Source organism: Rhinopithecus bieti, unplaced genomic scaffold (assembly GCF_001698545.2).
Source record: "Rhinopithecus bieti isolate Rb0 unplaced genomic scaffold, ASM169854v2 scaffold_41145, whole genome shotgun sequence".
Taxonomy (NCBI): Eukaryota; Metazoa; Chordata; class Mammalia; order Primates; family Cercopithecidae; genus Rhinopithecus; species Rhinopithecus bieti.
The window spans coordinates 251,185-276,751 of record NW_016817055.1 but is presented as its reverse complement, the minus strand read 5'-3'; the positions used below and the strand labels follow the sequence as shown (position 1 = coordinate 276,751).

The 25,567-nt window shown below is 35.4% G+C and overlaps 1 long non-coding RNA gene across 1 annotated transcript in view; it reads right to left on the bottom strand.

The window, feature by feature from the left end:
- Positions 1 to 544: 544 nt before the first annotated feature.
- Positions 545 to 25,567, bottom strand: part of LOC108517684 (uncharacterized) — a 32,134-nt gene continuing 7,111 nt past the window's right edge. Inside the window, exons 2-3 of the long non-coding RNA XR_001882181.1 lie at positions 18,767 to 18,905; positions 545 to 939 (exon numbers count right to left, since the gene is read on the bottom strand). This is a non-coding gene — a long non-coding RNA (uncharacterized LOC108517684). The remainder of the gene's footprint in view (positions 940 to 18,766; positions 18,906 to 25,567) is intronic.

Below are 25,567 nucleotides of genomic sequence, written 5' to 3'. Positions count from 1 at the left end.
TTGAATATTGTTCAGTTGGCAGTTAAAACATGAAACATTTCTTATACTCTCCAGAGGAAAGATGAAGATATTGATTAAGTCTGGATCTTGTTAGAAAATTTTGTGGCTAATTGTGTATGTTTAAAAATTTGAACAAACACTAAAAGATATAATATGATTTCCAAAGTAGCAGAAAATGAAAAGAAAAGGTTCATCAATTCAACTTACATGTAAAAGGGAAAAAATATTTTTTAAAGTTTAATTAATAATAGAAATAACTGCAAATGTGCACCAGTAATCTCAATGTACTTGAATGTATTAAACTCACTAATTAAAAATGATAAAGATGATCAGATTCATTTTTCCAAATCCTGTTAAAAATTTTTATAATAGAACATTACTGGATAATACTGAATATTTGAAATAGGACAATACTGAATATTTTAAATAGGATAGGATAAGTTATAAAACACAAATACTGCATCAACCAAAAGAAGACATGTAATAATGAGAATTTTAGAGAAAACAAATTAAGCATAAAAGCAATAAGGATATGAAGTTACGATATCTAGAGATAAAGACTACAATCTATCAAAAATTATACAATTATCATAAGTTAGTGTGTACCTAACAGATTGATTTGAAATACAATTTCATAATGTTAAAAAGAAAGAGACGAATATGCAATAATATACCTCTACCAGGAACTGATAGATAAAGCAAAGAAAAAAATTGTAAGATTATAGAAGATTGGAACAACACAGTTAATGGATTTCATTTAGTAAGTGTATATCCACATTGCAGCCTACAAGCAAAAAACATATTGTCCTTTTAAACACATATGATCAGGCCTAGTGTGGTGACTCACACCTGTAATCCCAGCACTTTGGGAAGCTGGGAGGGAGGATTGCTTGAGGCCGAATTCAAGACCAACATCACCGACATTGCAAGACTCAGCCTCTATTTAAAAAAAAACAAAAACAAAAAAAAAACACATATGAACAATTACAAAACACAAACATGAAGAAAGTCTTAACAAAATTCAAAGAACAAATACCATACAGGTCACATTTTCTTTTCTTTCTTCTTTCTTTTCTTTTTATTTTATTTTGTAATAATTTCAACTTTTATTTTAGATTCAGGGCGTACATGTACAGGTTTGTTACCTGGGTATATTGTTTGATGCTGAGGTTTGGGATACAACTGATCCCATCAACCAGGTACTGGGCATTGTACCCAATAGTTTCAACCTTTTTTCACTTCCCGTGTAAGTCCCCACTGTCTATTGTTGTCATCTTAATGTCCATGAGTACCCATTGTTTAGTTCCCACTTATAAGTGAGAACATGTGGTATTTGGTTTTCTGTTCTTGCATTAATTTACTTAGGATACTGGCCTCAAGCTGCATCCATGTTACTACAAAGAACATGATTTCACTCTTTTTATAGCTGCATAATATTCCATGGAGTATATGTACCACATTTTCTTTATCCAGTCTACCTTGATGGGCAGTAAAGTTGATTTCATGTCTTTGCTATCAAATGACATTTTCTTAATTTCCATTTCAAGACAACTGAAATAGTTAGAATTTTCAGATAAAATATAGGACATCTATTAAATATGAATTCCAGATAAATAAATAAATTTTGAGTAAAAGCATGTTCCCTACAATATTTGATACATGCTTAAATTTAAAATTATTTGTTGTTTATCTGAAATTCAAATTTCATTGGGCATCCTGTATTTTTATTTTCTAAATCTGGCAATCCTAGAAATATAAATCATCAATAAAAATACAGAAAACCAAAGCAAAACAAAACTTAGACACTGCTTGTCTAAAAATATGTACTCTCTGCACATTAGATCAAAAGCAAATTAAGAAGAAAAGTATCTGAATGAAAAGGGAATGGCAAGGAGAAGAAGGAAAGACCCACCAGATATTCAAACCATTCTAAGGTTTTAGTTCTTTTTTGTTTTTTGTTTTTATTATACTTTAAGTCTAGGGTAGCATGTGCATAATGGCAGGTTTGTTACATATGTATAGCTTGTGGCCATGTTGGTGTGCTGCACCCATCAACTCGTCAGCACCCCTCCAAGTCGTCATTTACATCAGGTATAACTCCAGTGCAATCCTCCCCTCTCCCCCCTCCCCAAACAATAGGCCCCCAGTAATGTGATCTTCGCCTTGCGCGCAAGTCCAAGTGATCTACTGTTCAGTTGCCCACCTATGAGTGAGAACATGCAGTGTTTGGTTTTTCTGTTCTTGCAATAGTTTGCTGAGAATGATGGTTCCAACTGCATTCATAGTCCCTGACAAAGGACACAAACTCATACCTTTAATGGCTGCATAGTATTCCCATGGTGTATATGTGGCCACATTTTCTTAATCCAGCTCCTGTTTACTGATGGACATTTGGGTGATTCCAAGTCTTTGGGCTATTGTAATACGTGCACGAATAGTGCCGCAAATGAACATACGTGTGGCATGTGTACTTTATAGCAGCGTGATTTATAATCCTTTGGGTATATACCCAGTAATGGGATGGCTGGGCATATAGTGAGCTTCTAAGTTCTAGATCCTTGGGGACATTGCCATCTCGTTTTCCATAATGGTTGAACTAGTTTACAATCCCACCAACAGTGTACAAAGTGTTCCTATTTCTCGCACATCCTACTCCAGGACGCGTTTTTTCCTGACTTTTTAACGATTGCCATTCTAACTGGTGGAGAGGGTATCTCATTGTGGTTTTGATTGGCATTTCTCTGATGGCCAGTGATGACGAGCATTTTTTTTTCATGTGTCCTGTTTGGCTGTATGCATGTCTTATCTTTTGAGAAATGTCCTATTCATATCCTTTGCCCCACTTTTTGATGGGGTGTTGTTTTTTTCTTGTATACCATTCTGTTTTGAGTTCTTTGTAGGTTCTGGATAGTTAGGACCTTTGTCCACATGAGCAGATTGGCAAAAATTTTCCTTCCAACATTCTGTAATGTGCTGTTCACTCTGAGGTAGTTTCTTTTGCTGTGCAGAAGCTCTTTTAGTTTAATTAGATCCCCATTTGTCAATTTTGGGCTTTTGTTGGCCGTTGGCTTTTGGTGTTTTAGACATGAAGTCGCTTGCCCCATCGCCGCCCTATGTCCCTGAATGGTATTACCATAGGTTTTCTTCTAGGTTTTTAATGGTATTAAGGTCTCAACATTTACGTCTCTAAAATCCATCTTGAATTAATTCTTCGTATAGAGACGTAAAGGAAAAAGGATTCAGTTTCAGCTTTCCTACTTATGGCTAGCCAATTCTCCCAGCACCAATTTATTAAATAGGGATCCTTTCCGCCCATTTATTCGTTTTGTCAGGTTTCGTCAAAAGTGCAGATGGCTGTAGATTATGTGTATGTATTTCTGAGACTCTGTTTGTTCCATTGGTCTATGATCTCTGTTTTGTACCCAGTATCATCCCGGCTGTTTTCCGGTTACTGTACCTTGTCCCTGTTTGCAGATGACATGAATTGTAGTACCTTTAGAAAACCCCATCATCTCCAAGCCCACAACAATCTCCTTAGGCTGATAAGAAACTTCAGCAAAGCTCAGGAATACAAAATTAACCGTGCAAAAATCACAAGCATTCTTCACTCACACCAGTAACAGACAAACAGAGAGCCAAAACATGAATGAAACTTCCATTCACAATCTCTTCAAACAGAGAACAAAATAACCTAGGAATCCAACTTGCAAAGGGATACTAACACGCGACCTCTTCAAAGGAGAACTACAAGCACCTGCTCAGTGAAACACAAAGAGGATACAAACCACAATGGAAGAAGCATACCATGTTCATGGATAGGAAAATCAATATTCGGAAAAATGGCCATACTGACCAACGGCTAATTTATGAATTCAATGCCCATCCCCCATGCAAATTCCAATGACGTCTTCTTCACAAGAATTGAAAAAAAAAACTGCTTAAGTTCATATGGAGAGCCAAAAAAAGAGGCCCCACATTGCCAAAGACAATCCTAAGTCAAAAGAAGCAAAGACCTGGAGGGCATCACACTACCTGACTTCAAACTACACTACAAGGCTTTGGTTTTAAAGCATGTCAGTATTGCTGCAGAAATAGATACAGAGGGCAGTGAAGCAGAATTGACAGACATGCATCCTTATATGAAAATTGGGCATTTGACAGAGGTGATATTTACAAGCCCAAGGCTGACAAATGAGTTGTTAATAAAACTCATTGTAACAGTTTATTTTCCAAATGGGAAATGAAGTTACATTACCTCTCAACATGAAATTTCTTTTTATAAATATTGAAAACAAATTAAAAACTTAAAGCTCTAGAAGAATATGTAGAATATCTATTTGAGGTCAAGTTAGGAAAGGATTGTCTTATAGAGAGCACAAAAGAGTACATGAAGAACTATTGATAGCAATGTCTCTACATCTTCGATAAAATGTCTATGGAAAACACAAAGACTAGCTACAAACTGAGCAAAGGTACTTTCATTACATATGATCAACAGGGGATAATTAGTAGCAAGTGTATGTAAAGAACTCATACAAATAAACAAGGGAAAAGCAAATAACTTAATAGAAAAATGGGCATATGACATCAAGAAATAATTTATAGGAAAGGGACAATTTGAACTTCCAGTAACTGAAAAGATGTTCAACCACACTAATAACTGGATAGATGAATGATCACCTACAAGATAGGCAAAATAAATAAAAATAAAAATATGTAAATGACAAGTATTGTCTGATTTCAAAAGTAACCCTAACCCTTATTAGTTATATGACTATGGCAAGTTATTTAATCTGTCTATGTCAGTTTCTCATCAGTAAAATTAGAACATTAAAGCACCTTTGTCACAGAATTGTAATGAGAATTAAATGAGTTTGTGTTTTCAAAATTCTGAGAGCGGAACCTGACCCTTTTTAAGCATTACATAACTTTTTGCCAGATGAAAGAAAAATTGGCAAGGATGCGGGAAAGTGGGAACTCTCCATTCATGTGAGTAGAGGTGTATTTTGGAACCCCTACATTGGAACACATCTTGATAAAGTCTAGTTGAGGTTGAAATGTGTGTAATTCTAACTTTAACAAGCAGACTACAATCCTAAAACAGCCATGATTTTCCTTGAAAACAGTGTTGAGTCAATAAAGCAAGTTGCAGAATTACACATATTGTCTAGTATCAATTATATTGTTTAAAACAAAATAGTGCAATATAGTATTATGAGCGCACAAATACACAGCAAAATATAAAGCACAGTCAAGAAGGACACATGCCAACTTCATGACGAGTGGTTACTTGATGGGGAAAGCAGTTTGGATTGGGGATAAATTGAACAAAATCTAAAGATAATATGGCAAAAGATGACATTTGCTAGTTCTGGGTACAAAGGATTTTGTTACACTTCTTTTTTCTGGTGTTCTCTATTTTGAAATACGTGTCACTGAAGATACACGAATTTTTCAACAGGGATTTAAGGAAACTGATGCATCAAAATCTGTATTTTGTATATTAACAATAAATATTATTATATTTTATAAAACAAATAATTATAGAGCATGTAGAATTTTAACCACTTTGAACATAAAAATGAATAAAATAGTCCTAATTGACAGTTTCTTGATTATTGAAATATTTACAACCAGATAATGATAATATTACTATTAGAAATAGTAATAATATGTATTCTAACTAGTTATCCTTTTGAAGCAATTCCATCAAGGTGGGTAAGGAAAACAGCAAGTATCACAGGTGGAATGTCTAAGTTTCAGATTATATTATTAATACAGAGATAAGTTTAAACAGTCTTTAAAATATGGAGTTCTTTGCAGGTTCTTTAAATTATTCATCTTAATGGCCAATTGACTGAGTAGAAACTCTGACAGCAGATAATTCAAACTTGCAGTCACTGATACACACTTGAAACATACCTATTTTGTCCAGTAATTGGAAGAAGATCTGCGTGCTGTAGATCTCAGGTATGTCCATGACAAATAGATTTTTTTTTGTTTGTTTTAAAAGCTTCGTTATATTTTTGCTTTCATGTTGTGGATGGTCAGTAGGAAGGGAATAAACCTCTGAAGAGATGAGTAAATTTGCTAATTTTATTAATGATACTAAAGTTCTTAACATTTCTTTAGAAGAGGTTAAACATGAAAACTCTTTCTGACTATATAGCCTGTGTCTTAGGAAACTAATTTAGACCAGACCAATCCAATAACTACTATGACTCATTGCTATGACACTACAATTATGTTCTGTTATTCATAGTCTTAAAAATATGAATAAGAACTTACTAATTTCATCAGTTACAGTTGTATCTATTCCTACATGTCAATCTAGTTTGAGAATACAATTTAGTAAACTGGCAAGATCAGTGGTTCACCGTGATTTGTTTAGTCATTTCTATTAAACACTTTGTTTACTGTCATCTAGGAGACCTGGTCAATTAGAGATTTTTCCATCGTAGGGATTTATTTTTTCCCATAGAAAAGAAAACAAAAGTCTAATTAGAAGTGGCGTTTCAATTAAAATATATTAAGCACCAGTTGCATCTAAAACTAAAATTGTTATTTCAAAAAATCTTTATTAAGTGATGTTTTTACTTAGTTTGACATAGAGCCAAGTTTAGCTACTAATAACAAAAACTCACTGTTGACTCTATTATAATGACCATTTATCTCCATATTATATTCTAAATCAATGGTACTAATTTGTTTAAAATAGCTATAATGCTGCTGGCAACTGAATTTTTGTCAGTGTTTTTCACTATTAATCATTGCCTCCCTTTTTTTCCCATCCAGAAATTAGTAGGACATTTCTGTTGCTTTTTACATTTCATAGCAACACTCAAACTCAGCTGAAAGCAAGGCAGATCCACAACAAACTATTTAATTCAAACTGGGAATGGAGACGGTAGGGGAATTTGGATTGAAGTAAAAACGTGAAATGCTTCAATTGATTGTATAACAACTACATTAATTAAGATCAGACTATTTCTCTGAATTCATTTCCTCATTGCAAGTGGCAGAGATTCTATCAAACAGAAACTGGTGTAAATCCCATGCAAATGATTTTTATTGAACATGTACTGCTCACATTTTAGGGACTGTATTCTACCTAAATAATGCAGGAGCATGCGATGCCTGCCAAATCCCACACAATGTTGAAACCCCAGTTAGTGTTTTATCTTTAAAGAGAGAGCTCTGCATCCTTTTGGCAGCTGATGAGTTCAGATAGAAAACATGCCAGGAGTGTGGACCAATGCATTATCACACGCACCCCCCGCCGCATAACTGTGCCTCGTCATATGCCATAACATTGGCAAGCAGAGCCCAGAGCTCTTTAAGAACAAGAAGAATCTCATAAATAATGGTTGAATCACACAAGGGATAATTAAATGAGACAACTGAATGCCAATGGACTCCCCAGCAGAAAATGCTCCTCAGTGAGGATCATTCCTGCGCGTCTTTATTTTATTTTTCTTTCTCAGTTTTAGTTCTGACTAGCAGTTCATTACTGCAGATACTTTTCAAATGGGAGTGTTTTAAAAATTGTCAAACTCTGGAAAACATTTTGAGACATTTTCATATTTAGGAACATTTCTTCAACATATATAAACATATCAATATATTCTTATTTTAACATTTTTTTAGCTCTAGCCTCACCATTTAATGGCATATACCTGCTTGGCAAACCAACCACAGATAACACTCCTGAGAAGCAAGAGGGGAAATTTTCATAATGTGCAAAATCTCAGTGAGCTGCGTGTCCTACAATGTGAGTGGAATTCATTCATTCTTTTCATTTAGGATAAATGCACATCAATGTTATAGCTGCCTCCTCATTCTTAAAAAATGAAATTCACAATGAATTTCAATGTTTCTCCACCAACCTCCTCCGAATTCTTTTTCAGAAATGCTTAATGTTTCTGGCTTGACAGCTTTGTGCTCAAGGTTGACAGGATATTTTTAGTATCCCAAGTATTTTAAAGGCTCAGAAAAATCTAGCTCTGGTTTGCTTGTTTATGAAATACATTTAGCAGACAATTACAGTTCATTTAATATGCATTCATTGCTGTCTGAGAAAAAAAATGCCTTCAGCTTTTTTGGCAAAATGAAGAGAAATATGTATTTTCTCACACTGAGGCCACTCAGAACAGGGCATACTCACTAATCACTGAGGACTGGGCACCTCGGACAGTAAAAGGGAAGAGGCATAGAAGGAGGTAAACCTAGTTCTCTACTTCTTAATCAAGAAGGAGAGGACAAAGAGTCTGGGGTCACTGGCCTAACACGTTTAAATTTTGTAACGACAAGATAATCCTGCATAGCAGTGCAAAACTGCACCTCAATTTCAAGCAGACTTCTGAAAAGTTAAGTGAAATTTTACATTATCACCTCTGCCAGTCATCAAATATTTATTTAGCACCTATCATGTGCCAGGCCTTGTGGTCAGTTTTGAGCTAAAAAGTATAAATAGAATAAGGTTGGTCACTGCTCTCTTGGTGATTTCTATCCAACAAAAAGGGCAGAACAAAGAAATAATTAATTTAAACAGCAATGATATCTCTGACACAACACAGTATCACTTATGCATTATTTCAGCCTGAAATGCAGAGTATAAATCTAACCGTAATAAAATATCACACAAAACCAAAATTGAAAATGTTCTCCTGAAAAGGAAAAAGGGAAGTTTTTTTTAAAAAAAAGTTAATTTCTTGAAAAAGAAAACAGAAGGTGTGGAAATTGTATGAGATTAAATGTCTTTACATTAAATAGATAAGATAATCAAATGAGCCTACACTGTATCCTGTATTATTAAAAATGCTTTAAAAAGACATTAGTGGATGAATTAACAAAAAATAGTATATAGATGGCAATTAGACAAAAGTTATGTAGCAATATGAAGCTTACTAAAGGTGGATAACTCTACTGTGGTTATGAAAGACAATATCTCTATTCTTGGAAAATACACACAGATATATTTAGGGATAAATATGTCATCCTTATTTGCATAGTGTATGCAACCTACACTCAAATGGTTTAAAAAAATAATATCCTATTCTGGGCGGGCGCGGTGGCTCACGCCTGTAATCCCAGCACTTTGGGAGGCCTAGGCAGGCAGATCACGAGGTCAGGAGATTGAGACCATCCTGGCTAACACGGTGAAACCCCGTCTCTACCAAAAATACAAAAAAAATTAGCTGGGCGTGGTGGCAGGGTCCTGTAGTCCCCGCTACTCAGGAGGCTGAGGCAAGAGAATGGCGTGAACCTGGGAAGCGGAGCTTGCAGTGAGCTGAGATCGCGCCACTGCACTCCAACCTGAGTGACACAGCGAGATTCCGTCTCAAAAATAATAATAATAATAATAACGGTAATAATAATATCCTATGTATGTGGTGTGTGTGAGAGAGAGAGAAAGAGGAAGAGAGTGAGAGAGAGAAGAGAGAATGCCAACAATAAGGCTAGTAAGACAAAATATTAACAACAGGTGAATCTGGCCAAAGGATTCTATTTACTATTCTTGAAACTTCTTAGTGAGTATGAAATTATAAACTTACAATAAGGGAAGTTTTTGCTGAAAAGGAGTTGCACACTGTACTATGAGCCACGTAGAAAGTAATTTAACTGAGTCTCTAAGGGAGCTTGCTTTAGAAAGTAGCACTTACAATGATGACCGAAAGACAAAGAGGAGGGTAGGAGTGAAGTGAAGAGTGTGATGTGTTAGGAAATCATTCTAGGCACCAACATTTTTGAAGACCTTGAGATAGTTGAGTACTCAGACCAGAGAAGTCCTAGACAGCCAGAGCACGGAAGTGTCAGAGAAAATGGGCTGAGAGGAAAATAGAAGGTGAGGCAGGGGCCTGATTATGTGGAGTCTCATACACCAAGTCACAAGATCGGATAAGTCTGGGAATGGCTTGACAACTAGTGTACTGTAATTCAAGGCAAAGGAAAGAAGCAGAACAATTCTTTTGGCATGATTAAAAATAAATTTTAAAAGATCTTTGAAGGGTAAAGGATCTGTCTTGTTAACTAGAATCCAACCTGAGACCCCAAATGGTGAGGGCTTGCACACAGTCCCTCATCCTTTCTCAGAATCCAGAGGACTCAACTCTATTTCCACATCATCCGTTGATGAAACGTAAAGTAAGAAGAGGCCCCATACCAGAGATGGTAGGAGGGCATCATTCAAAGAGGACTTGTCAATGAATGGGTCATGGAAGCCAATGGGCTAAGGAAGAGAGAGGTAGGAAGAAGTTACAGGAAGGATGTTCTCAGCAAACCTCCACAGGCTATCCTCAGGAATAGAGGTTAAAGTTTAAGGTCTCAGGCCCAGGGATTTGTCTTAGGGAAAGTCAAAGAGAATAATGAAGCCCTCTCTTACATTACTATTTTTCTATTTGCATTTGACTTTCTCACTTGAGGTTCAAGCGAACGGCTACCCAGGACCTCCTCTACTGTTTCTGTGTGTTTTGCCACCTAAGAGGTTAAGACTTCTTTATGTTACCTTTTTCTTCCATGACAATAGGTTTAGTTTGAGATGACAGAATTTTACAAAGATATCTTATCCCAATGCACTGCAATGAGAGCATTGTATTGTGGCAGAGACTAGTGAATGAAAGGGAAAGAAAGATGTCTGGGAAACAAGTTATAAGGCTGCTGAATTATCCAGATGGCATCCACCCATGGATACCTCAGTTACACCCATGTTGGTGATGACATATCTTTATGACTTATTTATAAGTCTTATCCATTTATATATTTTGGAGAGAAATCTGTTTTCATATTTTGAACTTGCTTAAAATAAGATACACTTATTAACAACCTAACCCCTTGGAATTTAATACCCTGCAACAAATTTATCATGTACACTGTTCTATGGGTAATCTAGATCCCAAAAGCATTTACTAACTAGGGTTTTACCCCTAATCGTGGTAAAAATGAATAGCCTGAACTATCCAAGAAATTGTGTCATCAACGATAGAGCCTCTAAGAACCTATCTAGAGCATAGGCTGCATTCCCTTAAGAATCCGGAAGGGCCCTCAAGGTGAAGAGGTTGGCATGGAACTGCTAGGAATTGAGATAACCCTGACACCTTTTAAATTTGCAATGGATTCCACTAGGTGCTGACTCTAGATGAAGCTCATTAAAGTCAAACCATGTGTTAGATTGGCAGTCTTTTAAATATTTAATAGGCTTAAAATGCTTTGTTTATTTATTTGCCTATGATAAAATCAATTGTTTTAAAATAGTAAGTTTTGATTCATAAAGCCAAAGAAATTATGCTTGAGATCAAAATAAATGTGTAAGCCCATAATGTGTAAGCCATAAATGAATAAACGTCCCCTATGTTATCAGAAGTTGAATGTAAGAATATTATTAGACTTCCCACAGTTTTTCTCATGAAAACTATAAAATATGAGAATAATTTGAAAAAAAAAATGATTCCCTAGGACTCATACACTTATTGCTAATTAGCATGGGAAGCAGAAACAAACATATAAGTACTCAGTTAATCTTTATATTATGTGCTTTATTTGCCCAACAGTTGCTTACCCCTAAAGTACAATCACAGATGCATTAAATGGGAAAAATGCAGATCAAAACCAGTATTTAGAGGTCAATAATTTTTCTGTAAGGAACTTGAAATGAGCTGCAAATTGTTCATTTCATCCTCACAACTTGCCTTTGAGGCAGATAATACTCATAACTCTGATTGAGAGGACATATGTCACAATATGATAGAGAAATTGGGAACAGGGTAGCAGAGCAGTCATTGTTTGAACAAAGGTTAAAGCCCGGTTCTGTACCTTTCCCTCTGCCATTTCTATTCATTGAACTTTGACAGCACTCACATGAAGTATCACTCTCTCAACCAAAATCTCTGCCCTTGTCTCACACCACACTCACACAGGAAGGCTCAGACCTCCCTCCTTTGCCTCACCCCCAGTCACCATGCTAATTCATCCCTTCCATTGGAAGCTCTTGAGCTCCTCCATCAGAAGTCTCCTGAGAGCTTGCCGCTATCCTGGGATGTAGCTGTATCCTGGGTAACCAAGATCATCTGAAGCTGGCCAGTAACTCTACGTGGACATGAAGGGGTTAGACTGGTGGTGCTATGCTCCATGCATCTGTGAGGGTCTGCATTTTGAGGGGAAAAAAATCCAGTTTAAACAATAGAATTTACTGGTTTATGTAACTCAGTATTTTGCAGGAAGATTGACTTCAGTTAGTAGTAGACCAAGAGTTGTTTCTCTGTACCTCTCTGCTTTGTGTTCTATGGCTTGGCCTCCACCCTCAGATTCCACAGGCCACTTTCATAACTCAAGTACCTCACCATCAGGTTCAGGCTTTTCGCCAAATGGTTGCATTCCCTTGCTAGGGCTGCCATAGCAAAGCACCACAGACTAGGAGATTTAAATGCAGTTACTTATTTCTTTACAATTCTGGAAGCTAGAAGTCCAAGATCAAGGTGTTAGCAGGGTTGATTTCATTCTGAAGCCTCTGTCCTTTGGTTCATAGATGTCCATCTACTCCCTGTGTCTTCCTGTGGGCTTTCAGTGTTGCATGTCTGTGTACTAATCTCTCTCTTTTTTTTTTTTTTTTTTTTGCCTTTCTACAATTTAGGATTTTATTTTCCTTTAAGTAGAAAATTTTATTTTCTCAAAGAAAAGAAGTGGCAGCTGCACACAGAGTGGTGTGTCCTGACATTTTTATTTGTTTGCAAGTTTTATTCCCTTTTTTAATTGATATAAAAAGCTGTACATATTTCAGGGGTACATGTGATATTTTGATAGAAGTATACAACATGTACTAATCAAATCAAGGCAATTGGGATATCCATCACTTCAAACATTTATCTGTTTTGTGTTGGGAACACTTCATTTTCTTCTAGCTATTTTGAAATACACAATAAATTATTGTTAACTCTAGTCACTCTAAGGTACTATTGAATACTAAAGCTTATTCTTCCTATTTAACTGTATTTTTGTACCCACTAGTCAACTTCTTTTCATCCTATCTCACCTCCTCCCTACTCTTTCCAGCCTCTCATAACCATGTTTCTACTCTCTATCTTCATAATTTTGATTGTTTTGATTTTTAGATCCCACAAATAGCTGAGAACATGTGAGGTTTGTCTTTCTGTGCCTGGCTTACTTTACTTAATATAACGACCTCCCAGTAAGTTCTATCCATATTGCTGCCAATGACAGAATTCCATTCTATTTTATGGCCAAGTAGTATTCCATTGTGTATATTTACCACATTTTCTTTATTCATTCATCCATTAATGAACGAAGGCTCATTCCATATCCTGGCTATTATGAATAGTGCTGCAAGAAATACAGGAGGACAGATATATCTTCAGCATACTAATTTCCATTATTTTGGAGGTATACCCATCAGTGGCATTGTTGGATCATATAGTAGTTCCATTTTTAGTATTTTAAGGAAACTTCATACTGTTTTCCATAGTGACTGTACTAATTTACATTCTCACCAATAGTGCACAAGAGTTCTGTTTCATCTATATCCTTGCCAGCATGTGTTATTTTTTTGTCTTTCTGATAATAGCCATTTAAACTGGGCTGAATGATACCTCATTGTGATTTTGATTGGCATTTTTTTATGATTAATGATGTTGAGCTTTTTTTATATGCCTGTTAGCCACTTGTATGTCTTTTTTGAGATATGGCTATCCAGATCTTTTGCTCATTTTTAAATTAGATTATTTGTTGTTGTGAGTTTGCGGGGAGTTTGGTTGGTTGGTTGGTTTTTGCAGTTGAGCTGTTAGAATTCCTAATATACTCTGGTTATTAATCTCGTGCCAGATGAATTGTTTGCAAATATTTTCTTCTGTTCTGTGGGTTGTCTCTTCACTTTGTTGATTGTTTTCTTTGCTGTACAGAAGCTTTTTAGCTTCATGTAATCCATTTGTCTATTTTTGCTTTTATTGTTTACGCTGTTGATGTCTTACCCAAAAATCATTGTCCAGACCAACGTCTATAGCATTTTCTCAATGATTTCTTTTAGGTTTTTTTTTTATTTTTTGTAGTTTCAAGTTTTATATTTAATTGTTCAATCCTTTTTGCGTTGAGTTCTGTGTATGGTGAAAGACAGGGTCCTAGTTTCACTCCTGCATATGGATACTCAGTTTTCCAAGCACTACTTTTTAATGACACTGTTCTTACCCCAATGTATGCTGTATTAGTCCATTCTCATGCTGCTATGGAGAAATACCCGAGACTGGGTAATTTATAAAGAAAAGAGGTTTAATTAACTCACCATTCCACATGACTGAAGAGGCCTCAAGAAACCTAGAGTCATGGCAGAAGGCACCTCTTCAAAGAGAGGCAGGAGAGAGAATCATTGCCAGCAGAGGAAATGCCAGACGCCAATATAAACCATCATATCTGGTGCGACTCACTCATTATCCAGAGAACATCATGGGGAACCACCCCCATGATTCAGTTACCTCCATCTGGTCCCTCTCTGGGGGTTATGGAGATTACAATTCAAGGTGAGATTTGGGTGGGGACACAGAGCCAAACTCTATCATATGCACTTGGTACCTTTGACAAAAAGGAGTCGGCTGTAAGTGCATGGATTTATTTATGTATTATCTATTTTATTCCATTGGTCTGTGTGTCCATTTATATGCCAGTGGCATGCTGTTTTGGTTACTATAGCTTTGTAGTATAATTTGAGGTCAGGTAGTCTGACGCTTCCAGTTGTGTTCTTTTTGCTTAAGATTTTTTTAGTTATTTGAGGTTTTTCCTTTTTGGTTCCATATGAGTTTTAAGATTGTTTATTCTATTTCTGTGAAGAATGTCATTGGTATTTTGATAGTGATTGCATTGAATCTGTAGATTGCTTTAGGTAGTATGGACACTTTAACAATATTGATTCTTCTAATCGTTGAGCATAGAATATCTTTCCATTTTTTCATGTCCTTTGCAATTTCCATCATTGGTGTTTTATAATATTCCTTGTCAAGATCTTTCACTTCTTTGGTCAAATGTATTCCTACTTTTTTGTTGGTTATTGCAAATGGGATTGCTTTCTTGATTTTTTTAAATTAACTATTGTTACCATATAGAAATACTACTAATTTTTGTATGTTGATTCTCTATCCTGCAACTTTCCTGGATTTGTTAATCAGTTTTAAGAGTCTTTTAGTGGAGTAAAGGATGTTGCAAATATAAGATCATTTCTCTGCAAACAAGAATAATTTGACTTCTTCCTTTCTAATTTGACTGTCCTTTATTTTTCTCACCTAATTGCTCTGGCTAAGATTTCCAGAACTATGTTGAACAGCAGTGGTGAGGGTGGGCATCCTTATCTTGCTTCATATCTTACTGGAAAGGCTTTCCATTTTTCCCTGTTCATATGATATTAGCTGTGGGTTTGTCATATCTGGTCTTTATCATTTGAGGTATATTTCTTCTATACCCAACTTGTTGAGAGAGACTAACTTCTTTTTATTAAAGCACCAGTCACATTGGATGAGGGCCCATTCTAGTAACCTTAATTATGTCTTTAAAGGTCCTCTCTCCAAATACAGTCAAACTCTGAAGTACTAGGTGTTTCGACTTCAACATACGAATTTTGCAGAGGCACAATTCAGCTCATTACGGTGGTCAACTAGACAAGTAAGATGCACAGTGTGAGGTTTCTGAGAAAGAATGATGGTTATCCCCTGTAATTCCTGTGAAAGAGAGAGCTTGCTTCACTTTTGCAGGAGTCTCAGAAAATCTATTGTTGCTGATATTATCAGTGTTTAGGGGGTCAGGCGCCATTCTTGAAACATTTGTTATGGCCAGAGAGGTGAGATTAGACTGTCATTTTGGCCCATCCTTAAAAGTGGAGGGGAACTCCAAATCACATGGAGGAGAATAGGAAAGTAGTGGTTTTCCATAAGAAATTTGGGATATTACTAGTAAGTGGTAGGAATACTAAACAATTCTAAATAAAACACATGTACTGCATTAGCTCAACCTAAAAGATGGCAAAATCCATCAAGCTATAAAAATAGAAAATCACTGTATTGCATTAACCATAATAATTATTGATTCAGACAAGAAAACCAAAGAGTGTAGAAATGTTGGGAAACAAGATATTCGTTGTGTCAATGTATCACTTTGCAGGCTGCATATTAATTTCAATGGAACAATGGAAAAGTCTGGAAGATACCAATTAACCAAAAAGATGTAATTTAGCAATCAGTGAGACACAGAAATCACAAGATCACCTGGATAATATTTCTGCAAAAAAAGTTTCACTTGAATGTAATCATGAGGAAAAAAATCCAAAATGAGGGACATTTTCAACATGACTACTCAAATGCTTTCAAAATGCCAGTATCATAAAATCATAAAAAGGGTGGTGAATTATGCTAGATTAAGGAGACTAATGAAACATGACAAATGAAATGTAATGTATGATTTTGGTTGGATCCTGAATCAAATAAGACAACAACAAAATGTTATAAAAGACACCATTGAGACAATTGGAGAAATTTGCATATGAACTATACATAAGATAATAGAATTGTCAGTGTTAAATTTACATAGTATAATAATTGTATTTTGTTTATGGATGAGAATGTCCTTGTTGTTAGGCAACACATGCTGAAATATATCAGCGAGCATTTGAATGCTAAAAATCACATGTGTCCTAGTATTGGCTTACTTGTAGGAAGTGAAATAGATCTCATCAAAAATAATAAAGGCTTTGATGTTTATTTTCTTGAAATTTTCAGTCTTTTATGATGTCAAATAACTATTGATATTCCTTTGGTTCCTTGAACTTTTCTTCGTCTTTAAAATGAGAAGAATATAAAGTATGAAGAGTGTCACTGTTAAAAACGGCACTGCTTTTACAATACAGAGAAAGGAAAATTGGAAGAACCTGTTTGTAACCTTATCAAAAAAAAACTCATTATTTCTTTATGCAAAAGGCAACTGTGGCAGTGAAGAAAATTGGGGCATACCATGAAAATTTACCTAGAATATTGTTTAAATGCTAAAGACCCAGCATTTTTTTTTCCCTGCCTGTCTCCTTTTTTAAATTTTTTCCCTCCCCACTAAAAAATGAAAACTATCTGGTTTCTTATGTCAATTTTTTTCTTTTTTAGCAATGATTACTGAGTGTCTTCTTCGTGATTTTATTTAAAAAAAAAAACAAAACTCTTCCTGTAGGTAATTTGGGAAGATTATTAATGGAAAGTGTGACAGACACCTTTAACTGAATAGTTTCCTCCTTTACAATGAAAATCTACACTTTTATGATAATTTATAAGTACGAAGACTTGACATGTGTCTTGAAGGTGAAGAGGTTTTGGTTTTGAGCAATTTAAAATAGAGACTCAAAACTATAGCTAAACTCCAGAATACACAGTGCGCACCCATACTCACTTCTGGTTTTGTATTATGTGCCAGATAGGTAGCCTAAGTCACTAACGATGCTTATTTCTCATAGAATATTAGGAAATAACAGATGCATTTGTGACAAGTCTGTATTTACATAACAGCTTCATATTCAAAGAAGTTATGTAATTGACTTAGCTCTAACTGTTTCCAAGAGTTTCTAGTTCTTTTGCAGTAGTTCAACCAATTTGTACTCACTGTTCCTTTCATGAACCTACATTTGCTTTTTTTCTTCCTAATATATAAAGAATTGACAGAAACGTATCCAGGCAATCACCATACACCCATCACTATTTATAAAGTCATATATTTGTTAATTCATTCAATGCTTAATGATGGTTGTTGTTTTGGTAATCTATAAAATATCACAAACCACATCAAAACTTTGTGGCTTAAAACAAACACAACATTTCAGAGTTAATCTGGAAAATTCCTTTCAGGTTAAAAGGTTGCATTTGTTTTCAAAGTACTGAATCTGCCAGTGCTTTGATCTTGGACTTCCCAGCCTCCAGAACTGTGAGAATTAAATGCTTGTTGTTTATAATCCACTGACTTTATGATATTTCATTATAGCAGCCTGAATGAATAGACTAAGACAGATACCCAAGTTAAGAAGATAATCTTCGTCCTTAAGGAGGTCCCAGCCTGCCAGAGAATAGAAAGGTGTAAACAAATATTGCAATTACAAACTAAAATAAAAAAGGTCCTATATTAGAGCTCCATAAAAGGTATATTGGGAGTACAAAGGAAAAAGTGGCTTGTTTATCCCAGCTCCCCCTTCCCAGCCTAATTCCAGGGCTAGGGAATGGGCCTCATGAGGGACGTGACTTCAGGGGACTTCGCAGACAGTAGCAGATGGAAAGAGTAAAGAGCATTCCAGTAAAAGGAGGTGTGTGTGCACTTTGTTAATATTTCTATTATTGTGCTAGTTATTCTGGAAAGAACTTGTGTTGTTTATTCCTGAAAGACCCTAACCCATCTCAGTTATAAGAGTGACTAGATGGAAACTCTCTGAGCATTTATTTATAATCTGCCATAATACCTGCAAAGAGCATTGAAAAAAATATGCAATAATATTACTGAAATGTGTATTAAATAAATGAATAGTTATAAAAAAAAAACACAACTTTTCATGATCTCTCACAATTCTGCAATATGAGCCCAGCTAAGCTAGGTAGTTCCTCTGTTCCATGTAGTATCAGCTGAGGATGTAGTCATTGTTCTCAACGGGGCTGAAAAGTCCAAGATGACCTATTCACAAGGCTGGCAGACAGGGCTAGTTATGGACTGAAATATTAGGTAGGGCTCTTGACTGAAGTGACTCCACTTAGTCTCTCACCTCCACTTAGTCTCTCCACACAGCTTGGGTTCACAGCATGATGGCTGCCTACAGTTTTTTAAGTCTTGATTTGGATGTTGCACAATGTCATTCTGTCACATTCTGTTAGTCAAAGCAAGTCACAAGGATAGCCCAGATTCTAGGAAAATACAGAAACAAAAAGCATAGTATTTACTATTACTGTTATAGTATTTATTTACAATAGAATATGCAATAACAATAGCATACAGAGGAGAGAAGAGAGATACATTCAGTTAAAGCGTCATATGGTGCCTTCATTATTGCTAGCTCAAGAAGGCTGAAGAATCAATGGCCTAAGCATCCATGTCATGAAGTTCCTAAAACCAGTAAATTATACCCAAAGTAAACAGAAAAAAAAATAAAGAAAAGATAATAAAGTAATAAAAAACAAACATAAGTATATGATCAACAAAATAGAAGCTGGTTCATTGAAAAAATATAAAGTTAATAAATTTCTGAAGAGAATTACAAAAAAGATAGCATAAATAACCAAGAGTCAAAGTGGAAAACAGGGCAAGGTCATAGCTCCTAAAACCATGACAAATATAATATTATAATATATTTCTGTCAATATATTTTAAAATTGAGATGTAGGGACAAATCCCTAGGAAAACATGACATACCATAATTGATCCCCAAGAAACAGAAAATCTGAATCATCCTATCTATTGTAGGGTTTGAATATATTTTTTTCACATCTCCCACATTCACACAAATGCATGAGGCCTTCAGGCCCAGAAAGCTTATAAAACATATAAGGTATATAATAAAATAGTGGCACCAATTGGTAAAAAGACCATTAGAGAATTTAAAAGTCCTTAATAGCTCCAATTTCATTTTACAAGACCATGATAACCTTGGCACAAAATCTGATAAGAACTCTATAATTAATTAGTTGGGCATGGTGGCGGGCGCCTGTAGTCCCAGCTACTTGGGAAGCTGAGGCAGGAGAATGGCATGAACCTGGGAGGCGGAGCTTGTAGTGAGCCCAGATCACACCACTGCACTCCAGACTGGGCGACAGAGTGAGACTCCGTTTCAAAAAAAAAAAAAAAAAAAAAAACTTTATAATTAAAAAAAAAAAGGTTAATCTCATTTATTAATATAGATTCAAAAACACTACACAAAAGTATTAACACACTGAATTTACATATATATCTCACGACTCAATGTGTTAATGTGTGCATGTTAACACTAAAGATGTGTGTGTGTTGTTTATGTGTGTTTATATCATATTTCAAAAAAAAATCTAATTCATGCCAGCAATACAAGAATATAAGGTCAGTTTAACATCAAAAATCATCAGTACATTTTACCACATTAACAAAATAAAGCAAAAAACCATATTTTCACCACATTAATAGAATAAACAGAAAATTATGCTTGAGTGTTTTATAAATTTTAATATCAGTTCATGGGGGAAAAACCCTTAGAAAACTAGAGAAGGAAGGAAATTTACTTAATCTGATAAAAGATATCTGTTTTTCTAAAAGAAAGTACAGCAAACACTAATGGTGAAACGGCGAGAGCTTCCTTTCTGAGACTGAGTATAACACAAAGATGCCCACTATCAGCACTTTTATTTAACATTGTGCTGAAGTTTTCAAGTAGTGAAATTAGACTAAATGAATAAACGGTAAAGCGATTGGGAATGAAGATTTGCAATATTTGCAAATAATATGATGGTTTAAGTGGAATACCTAAAGGAATCCACAGAAAACCTGTTAGAATTAATGCATGAGTTTAGCAAGGCTCCAGGATAAAAGGCCATTACCAAAAATCAATTGTATTCCAATATAACAACCAAAGAATTTGAAATAATATGTTGTAATTAAACTAGTTACAGTAGCATCAAAAATATTAAATATCAGGCAATAAATCTAACAAATGTGGATACTTCTCACAAACCATAAAGTACCATTAAGAAAATCTAAAGACAAATTGAACAGAGAGATACATCATGTTCATGATTAGAAAATAATATTGTAAATATATCAATTCTCACCAAATTGGATGAATTCAATTCAATCACAATCAAAATCTCAGCAGGGTTTGTGCATGTGTGTGGAAATTGATGAATGAATCCTAAGATTTCTTTGTAAATATAAGAAGCTAAAACCAGGTAAGTCAAAATTGAAACAGAAGAAAAAAGAGTAAGTATTTTTGTACCAGACTTTGACTTATTTTTGAAGATACAGTAACAGAAACCATGTGGAATTTGTGCAAGATTAGCTAAATTAATAATGAAATAGAAAATATAGTCCAGAAACAGATCCACACATCCATGAACTCTTGAATTATGATAAAAGTGGTACCGGAGAGTGATAGAAAAATACAGTCTTTTCTCTTTTTTGGTGTGTGGGGCGAGATGGAATCTTGTTTTGTCATGCAAGCTGGAGTGCAGTGGCGCAGTGTTGGCTCCCTGCAACCACTGCCTCCTGGATTCAAGTGATTCTCTTGCCTCAGCCTCCCAAATAGCTGGGATTACAGACGCTCCGCCACCATGCTCAGCTAATTTTTGTATTTTTAGTAGAGACGGGGTTTCACCATGTTGGCCAGGCTGGTCTTGAACTCCTGACCTCTTGATCTACCCGCCTCAGCCTCCCAAAGCGCTGGGATTACAGGCGTGAACCACCGCGCCTGGCTGAAAAGTACAGCCTTTTCAGAAAGTGGTGCTGAGTCAGTGAGATATACATATGGGGAAAAAAGAAACTTGACCCCAACTTCTGACTATATGCAAAAATCAATTTCAAGTGAATAGTAGAATTAGAAGTAAAAGATAAACAAAAGCATCTAGAAGATAATAGCTTCATGATCTTGAGATGAGCAAAGATTCTTTTAAAATGACACAACAATCCCTATATTTAAAGAAAAACATTATAAATTGAACCCTATTAAGACAATGAACTTCTGGTTATCGAAAGTAACAAAAAAGTAAATAGGCAATAAGAGAAGATATTTGCTGCACACATACCCAAGAAGACGTTTGTGTCCACAATATGTGAAGAACTATAAATCATTCAATAATAGACAAACAGCCAAAAGGAAGGGACAAAAGACATGAAGAAGCACTTTACAAAAAAAAAGAAAAAAAACTCTTATTATATAAAAATGGCCTGTAAACATTTGTAAGTGTGCTTAACTGTATTAGTTATAGGGAAATGCAAATTAAAGCCACAAAAAGATGAAGTTCACAGCCACCAAAGAACTAAAGTTAAGAAGACTGACAATGCCACGTGCTATTGAGGAGCAGCGCTGGGAACTATCATAAAAGGATGATAGTGATTAAATTGATACAGTCACTCAGAAAAATCGTTTGGCAATATATGTAAAGGTTAAACTTAACATACCATGACTAACAATGACACTCCTCAATATACGCCAATGTTAAACAAAACAAGCAGGAGGCCATTAGCCTGATGCTGTCTCTTTAATTTGAGTTCCCACATTTAAAAAACACAACCTAACTTAGTAGCATTTTTTTCCCATAAGAAATAGCCAGGTTTCAGCCAATCACAAACAGCTGAGCCTCAGCCAATCACAGGCAGCCAACGAATCAGACTGTGCCTAAATAAGACAAATGCCTCACCACAGCATGGCTAAGACGCAAATGCTTAGCTAGTCCATGAGGTGATTTTTCTACTTTGCTTCCCTGCTCAGCCTATAAAAGCTTACTGCTCATGCTGCTGTGCAGAACTCTGATCCTCTTCTGGTTCTGAGCGCCGTCCAATCACAAATCATTCTTTGCCCAAATAAACTCTATTAAATTTAATTTGTTTAAAGTTTTTCTTTTAACAGTTTGGCATTACAGCACGAAGTGACTGAACAAAGCACCCACTGAAACCACTGGGCGTACTGCTCTCTTGCCTAAACTGGAAGTCAAGGATGAGTTTCCTCTCAGATCAAAGGTCTACAAATTTGCATTTTGAGCTCCGGACTTTATCTGAGCAATTCTTTTACCAATAGAATTTGCAATTGGATTGAATCTGATAAATAACTAAGTTCCTACTCCCTGAAAGTAGGTTTCTCCAAATCTGAAGAGGCTGGTGCTTCAGAAGTCTGGGACTCTTCTTTCTGGGACACTGACTACTTTTACGTACAATAATGATGATTTCAGAAACCATGTATTTTAGGGAAAATGGTTAGCCTTACTATGGAAAACTTATAATTATAGTGGCCACAATGGGGAAGCTTTAACTTGAGAGGCGTTTTAAAAAAGAAAGGACGCAAGACACCTCAAATACAATGGAATGTATTTTGATTGTCACGCAGGAGCTTCTAAAAGACTAAACAAATCAAAAAACTGCCTCTCTATAAGAATCCTAATAAAATCGAGTGAAAATCTTTAAACTCTTTTCAAATATATTAGTAAAAAACTTTAGCTATATAGATGGGAACCCTGTTCTATCAACCAGAAAACAAAATGGATTCAGAGATTTTTTTAATGAATTAATGAGTTTTGCGTTATTGTACCTAACACATGGCTAAAATTTTTGAATGAAAGCCTGTATGTTTATATTTATGCATGTATGTACATATGCATGTGCATGTGGTATTTTTCTATTTCTGCATAGTATTGACAAAATTAATTTATTTAAAAAAAAAAAAAAAAAAAAAAAAAAAAAGCTCTATTTGACCAGGCGCGGTGGCTCACACCTGTAATCCCAGCACTTTGGAAGGCTGAGGCAGGTGGATCACCTAATGTCAGGAGTTCGAGAGCAGCCTGGCCAACATGGTGAAACACTGTCTCTACTAAAAATGTAAAAATTAGCCCAGCATGGTGGCGCACACCTGTAATCCCAACTACTCAGGAAGCTGAGGCAGAAGAATCTCTTGATCCTGTGAGGCGAAGGTTGCAGTGAGCCAAGATCGTGCCACTGCACTCCAGCCTGGGCTACCAAGTGAGACCCCGTCTCAAAAAAAAAAGATCTGTTTAACTGGCTTAAAGGAAAATAAGCCCTTATATAAATTAAGTATTCCTTAAACTCTTAGAAAGATAGAAACCAAACCAAAATGTTTTTCCAGTTCACATGATCTTAGATAAGTCTTTTAATTATTAATCTAGTAAACAATATTCAGTTAATCAGTTTGAATTAAACAGATGTGTCTTCAGAGTTCAGTATTAAGTATAATGCAGACAACTTTTTCTACTGAGGGTTACTGGTAAAATGCATGTATATTATTTCTATATTACAAAATTTGTCAGCAAGAAAAATAACTTAAAATGATGGCTACCTGTTTAATGCTTCATTTTTATGAGCCATCCAAACACAATTGTTAGAAACAAATGAGCTGAATGCATATAAGATAAAATTCTCGTGTGAAAAATGTTCTTTCTATACCAGAAGATTTTAACATTCTTATCCAGAATGCAACGTTGAGGCTGAGAGAAACTGGTACAAACAATTTAGTTATTAGGCCTAGCAAAAAAAATAAGACTATAGAGATAAAATGTTGCCTTCCTTACAGCTTCTTATTACAGAGAGACTAAAGATAGGTGAGTCTATTAATAAGCATGTCCTGTGGCACATTGAAAAGTGTACTATGATAAAGAAGATGCTTCTAGAATTATGAAATGGTGGTGCTAAATTACACAATCTTGGTATATGCCAGGCAGTTTACAATTGCTTGCTTCTTAGCTTTCACTGGAAATTAAGGTTATTAAGGGTTAATAATTGACATAAGTAACTAAAATTCCTAGAAATAATATGGGAAACAACATTTTATGCAAGTTCACAAGGAAGGCAAAATGTGTTTTTGGTAAGGAAAATTGTAAGTCATGAAGATGTGCTTTGTTTTGTTAAGGGAAAAGTAATTTTGTTAAAATAGAATGGCTGTTGCACAATAAGAAAAGAGAAAAATATAGGGCAAAAATTGAATGTATATAAGAAAATTATAGAAAGTTGCTATGACAAATCTTGGGAAAGGAACTTTATGTGTAATCAAGCTGGCTCAGATTTGAAGGAAATTGTTTATATGTTTTTGAAATTGAGCATTACTATCAAAGCAAACCGATATAAAACTAAAATTTGGTCCTCTCTGTTAAAACAATAAGGTTTTCCTAGACTTCTGCTCTGCTTTCAATATAAATTGTATAAGGTTTTCCTTTACCTTTCAAGTAGTTGGCTCAGGGAACAAAAATTCTGGTTAGGTATTGTTTTTTAAGATTATATATTTATGAAGATAATTTCCTGTGCTTCATATTGTCCTTATTAAGTCTTTGATTACTTAATAAGATCTAAGGTTTTTCCTACAACTATGTGGCTTTCTGTATTTGCTTTTGAAGTCTTTTAATTATTACTCTAATTAAATGAATAAGTATTGATTCACAGTGACCTCTAATCCTATTTTAATCAAATGTTTTAAACTTTTGACATTTTGACAATTTCCATTTTTGATAAATTATAAATTAAAATATTTTGACCTTGTACTAACTTTGGAAACTTTCATAAGGGTTCCTGGAATCTCTCAAATAAATTTATTTTCTGGCCAGGCGCGGTGGCTCAAGCCTGTAATCCCAGCACTCTGGGAGGCCTAGACGGGTGGATCACGAGGTCAGAAGATCGAGACCATCCTGGCTAACACGGTGAAACCCCGTCTCCACTAAAAAATACAAAAAACTAGTTGGGCGAGGTGATGGGCGCCTGTAGTCCCAGCTACTCGAGAGGCTGAGGCAGAAGAATGGGGTAAACCCGGGAGGCGGAGCTTGCAGTGAGCTGAGATCTGGCCACTGCACTCCAGCCTGGGCGACAGGGCAAGACTCCTTCTCAAAAAAAAAAA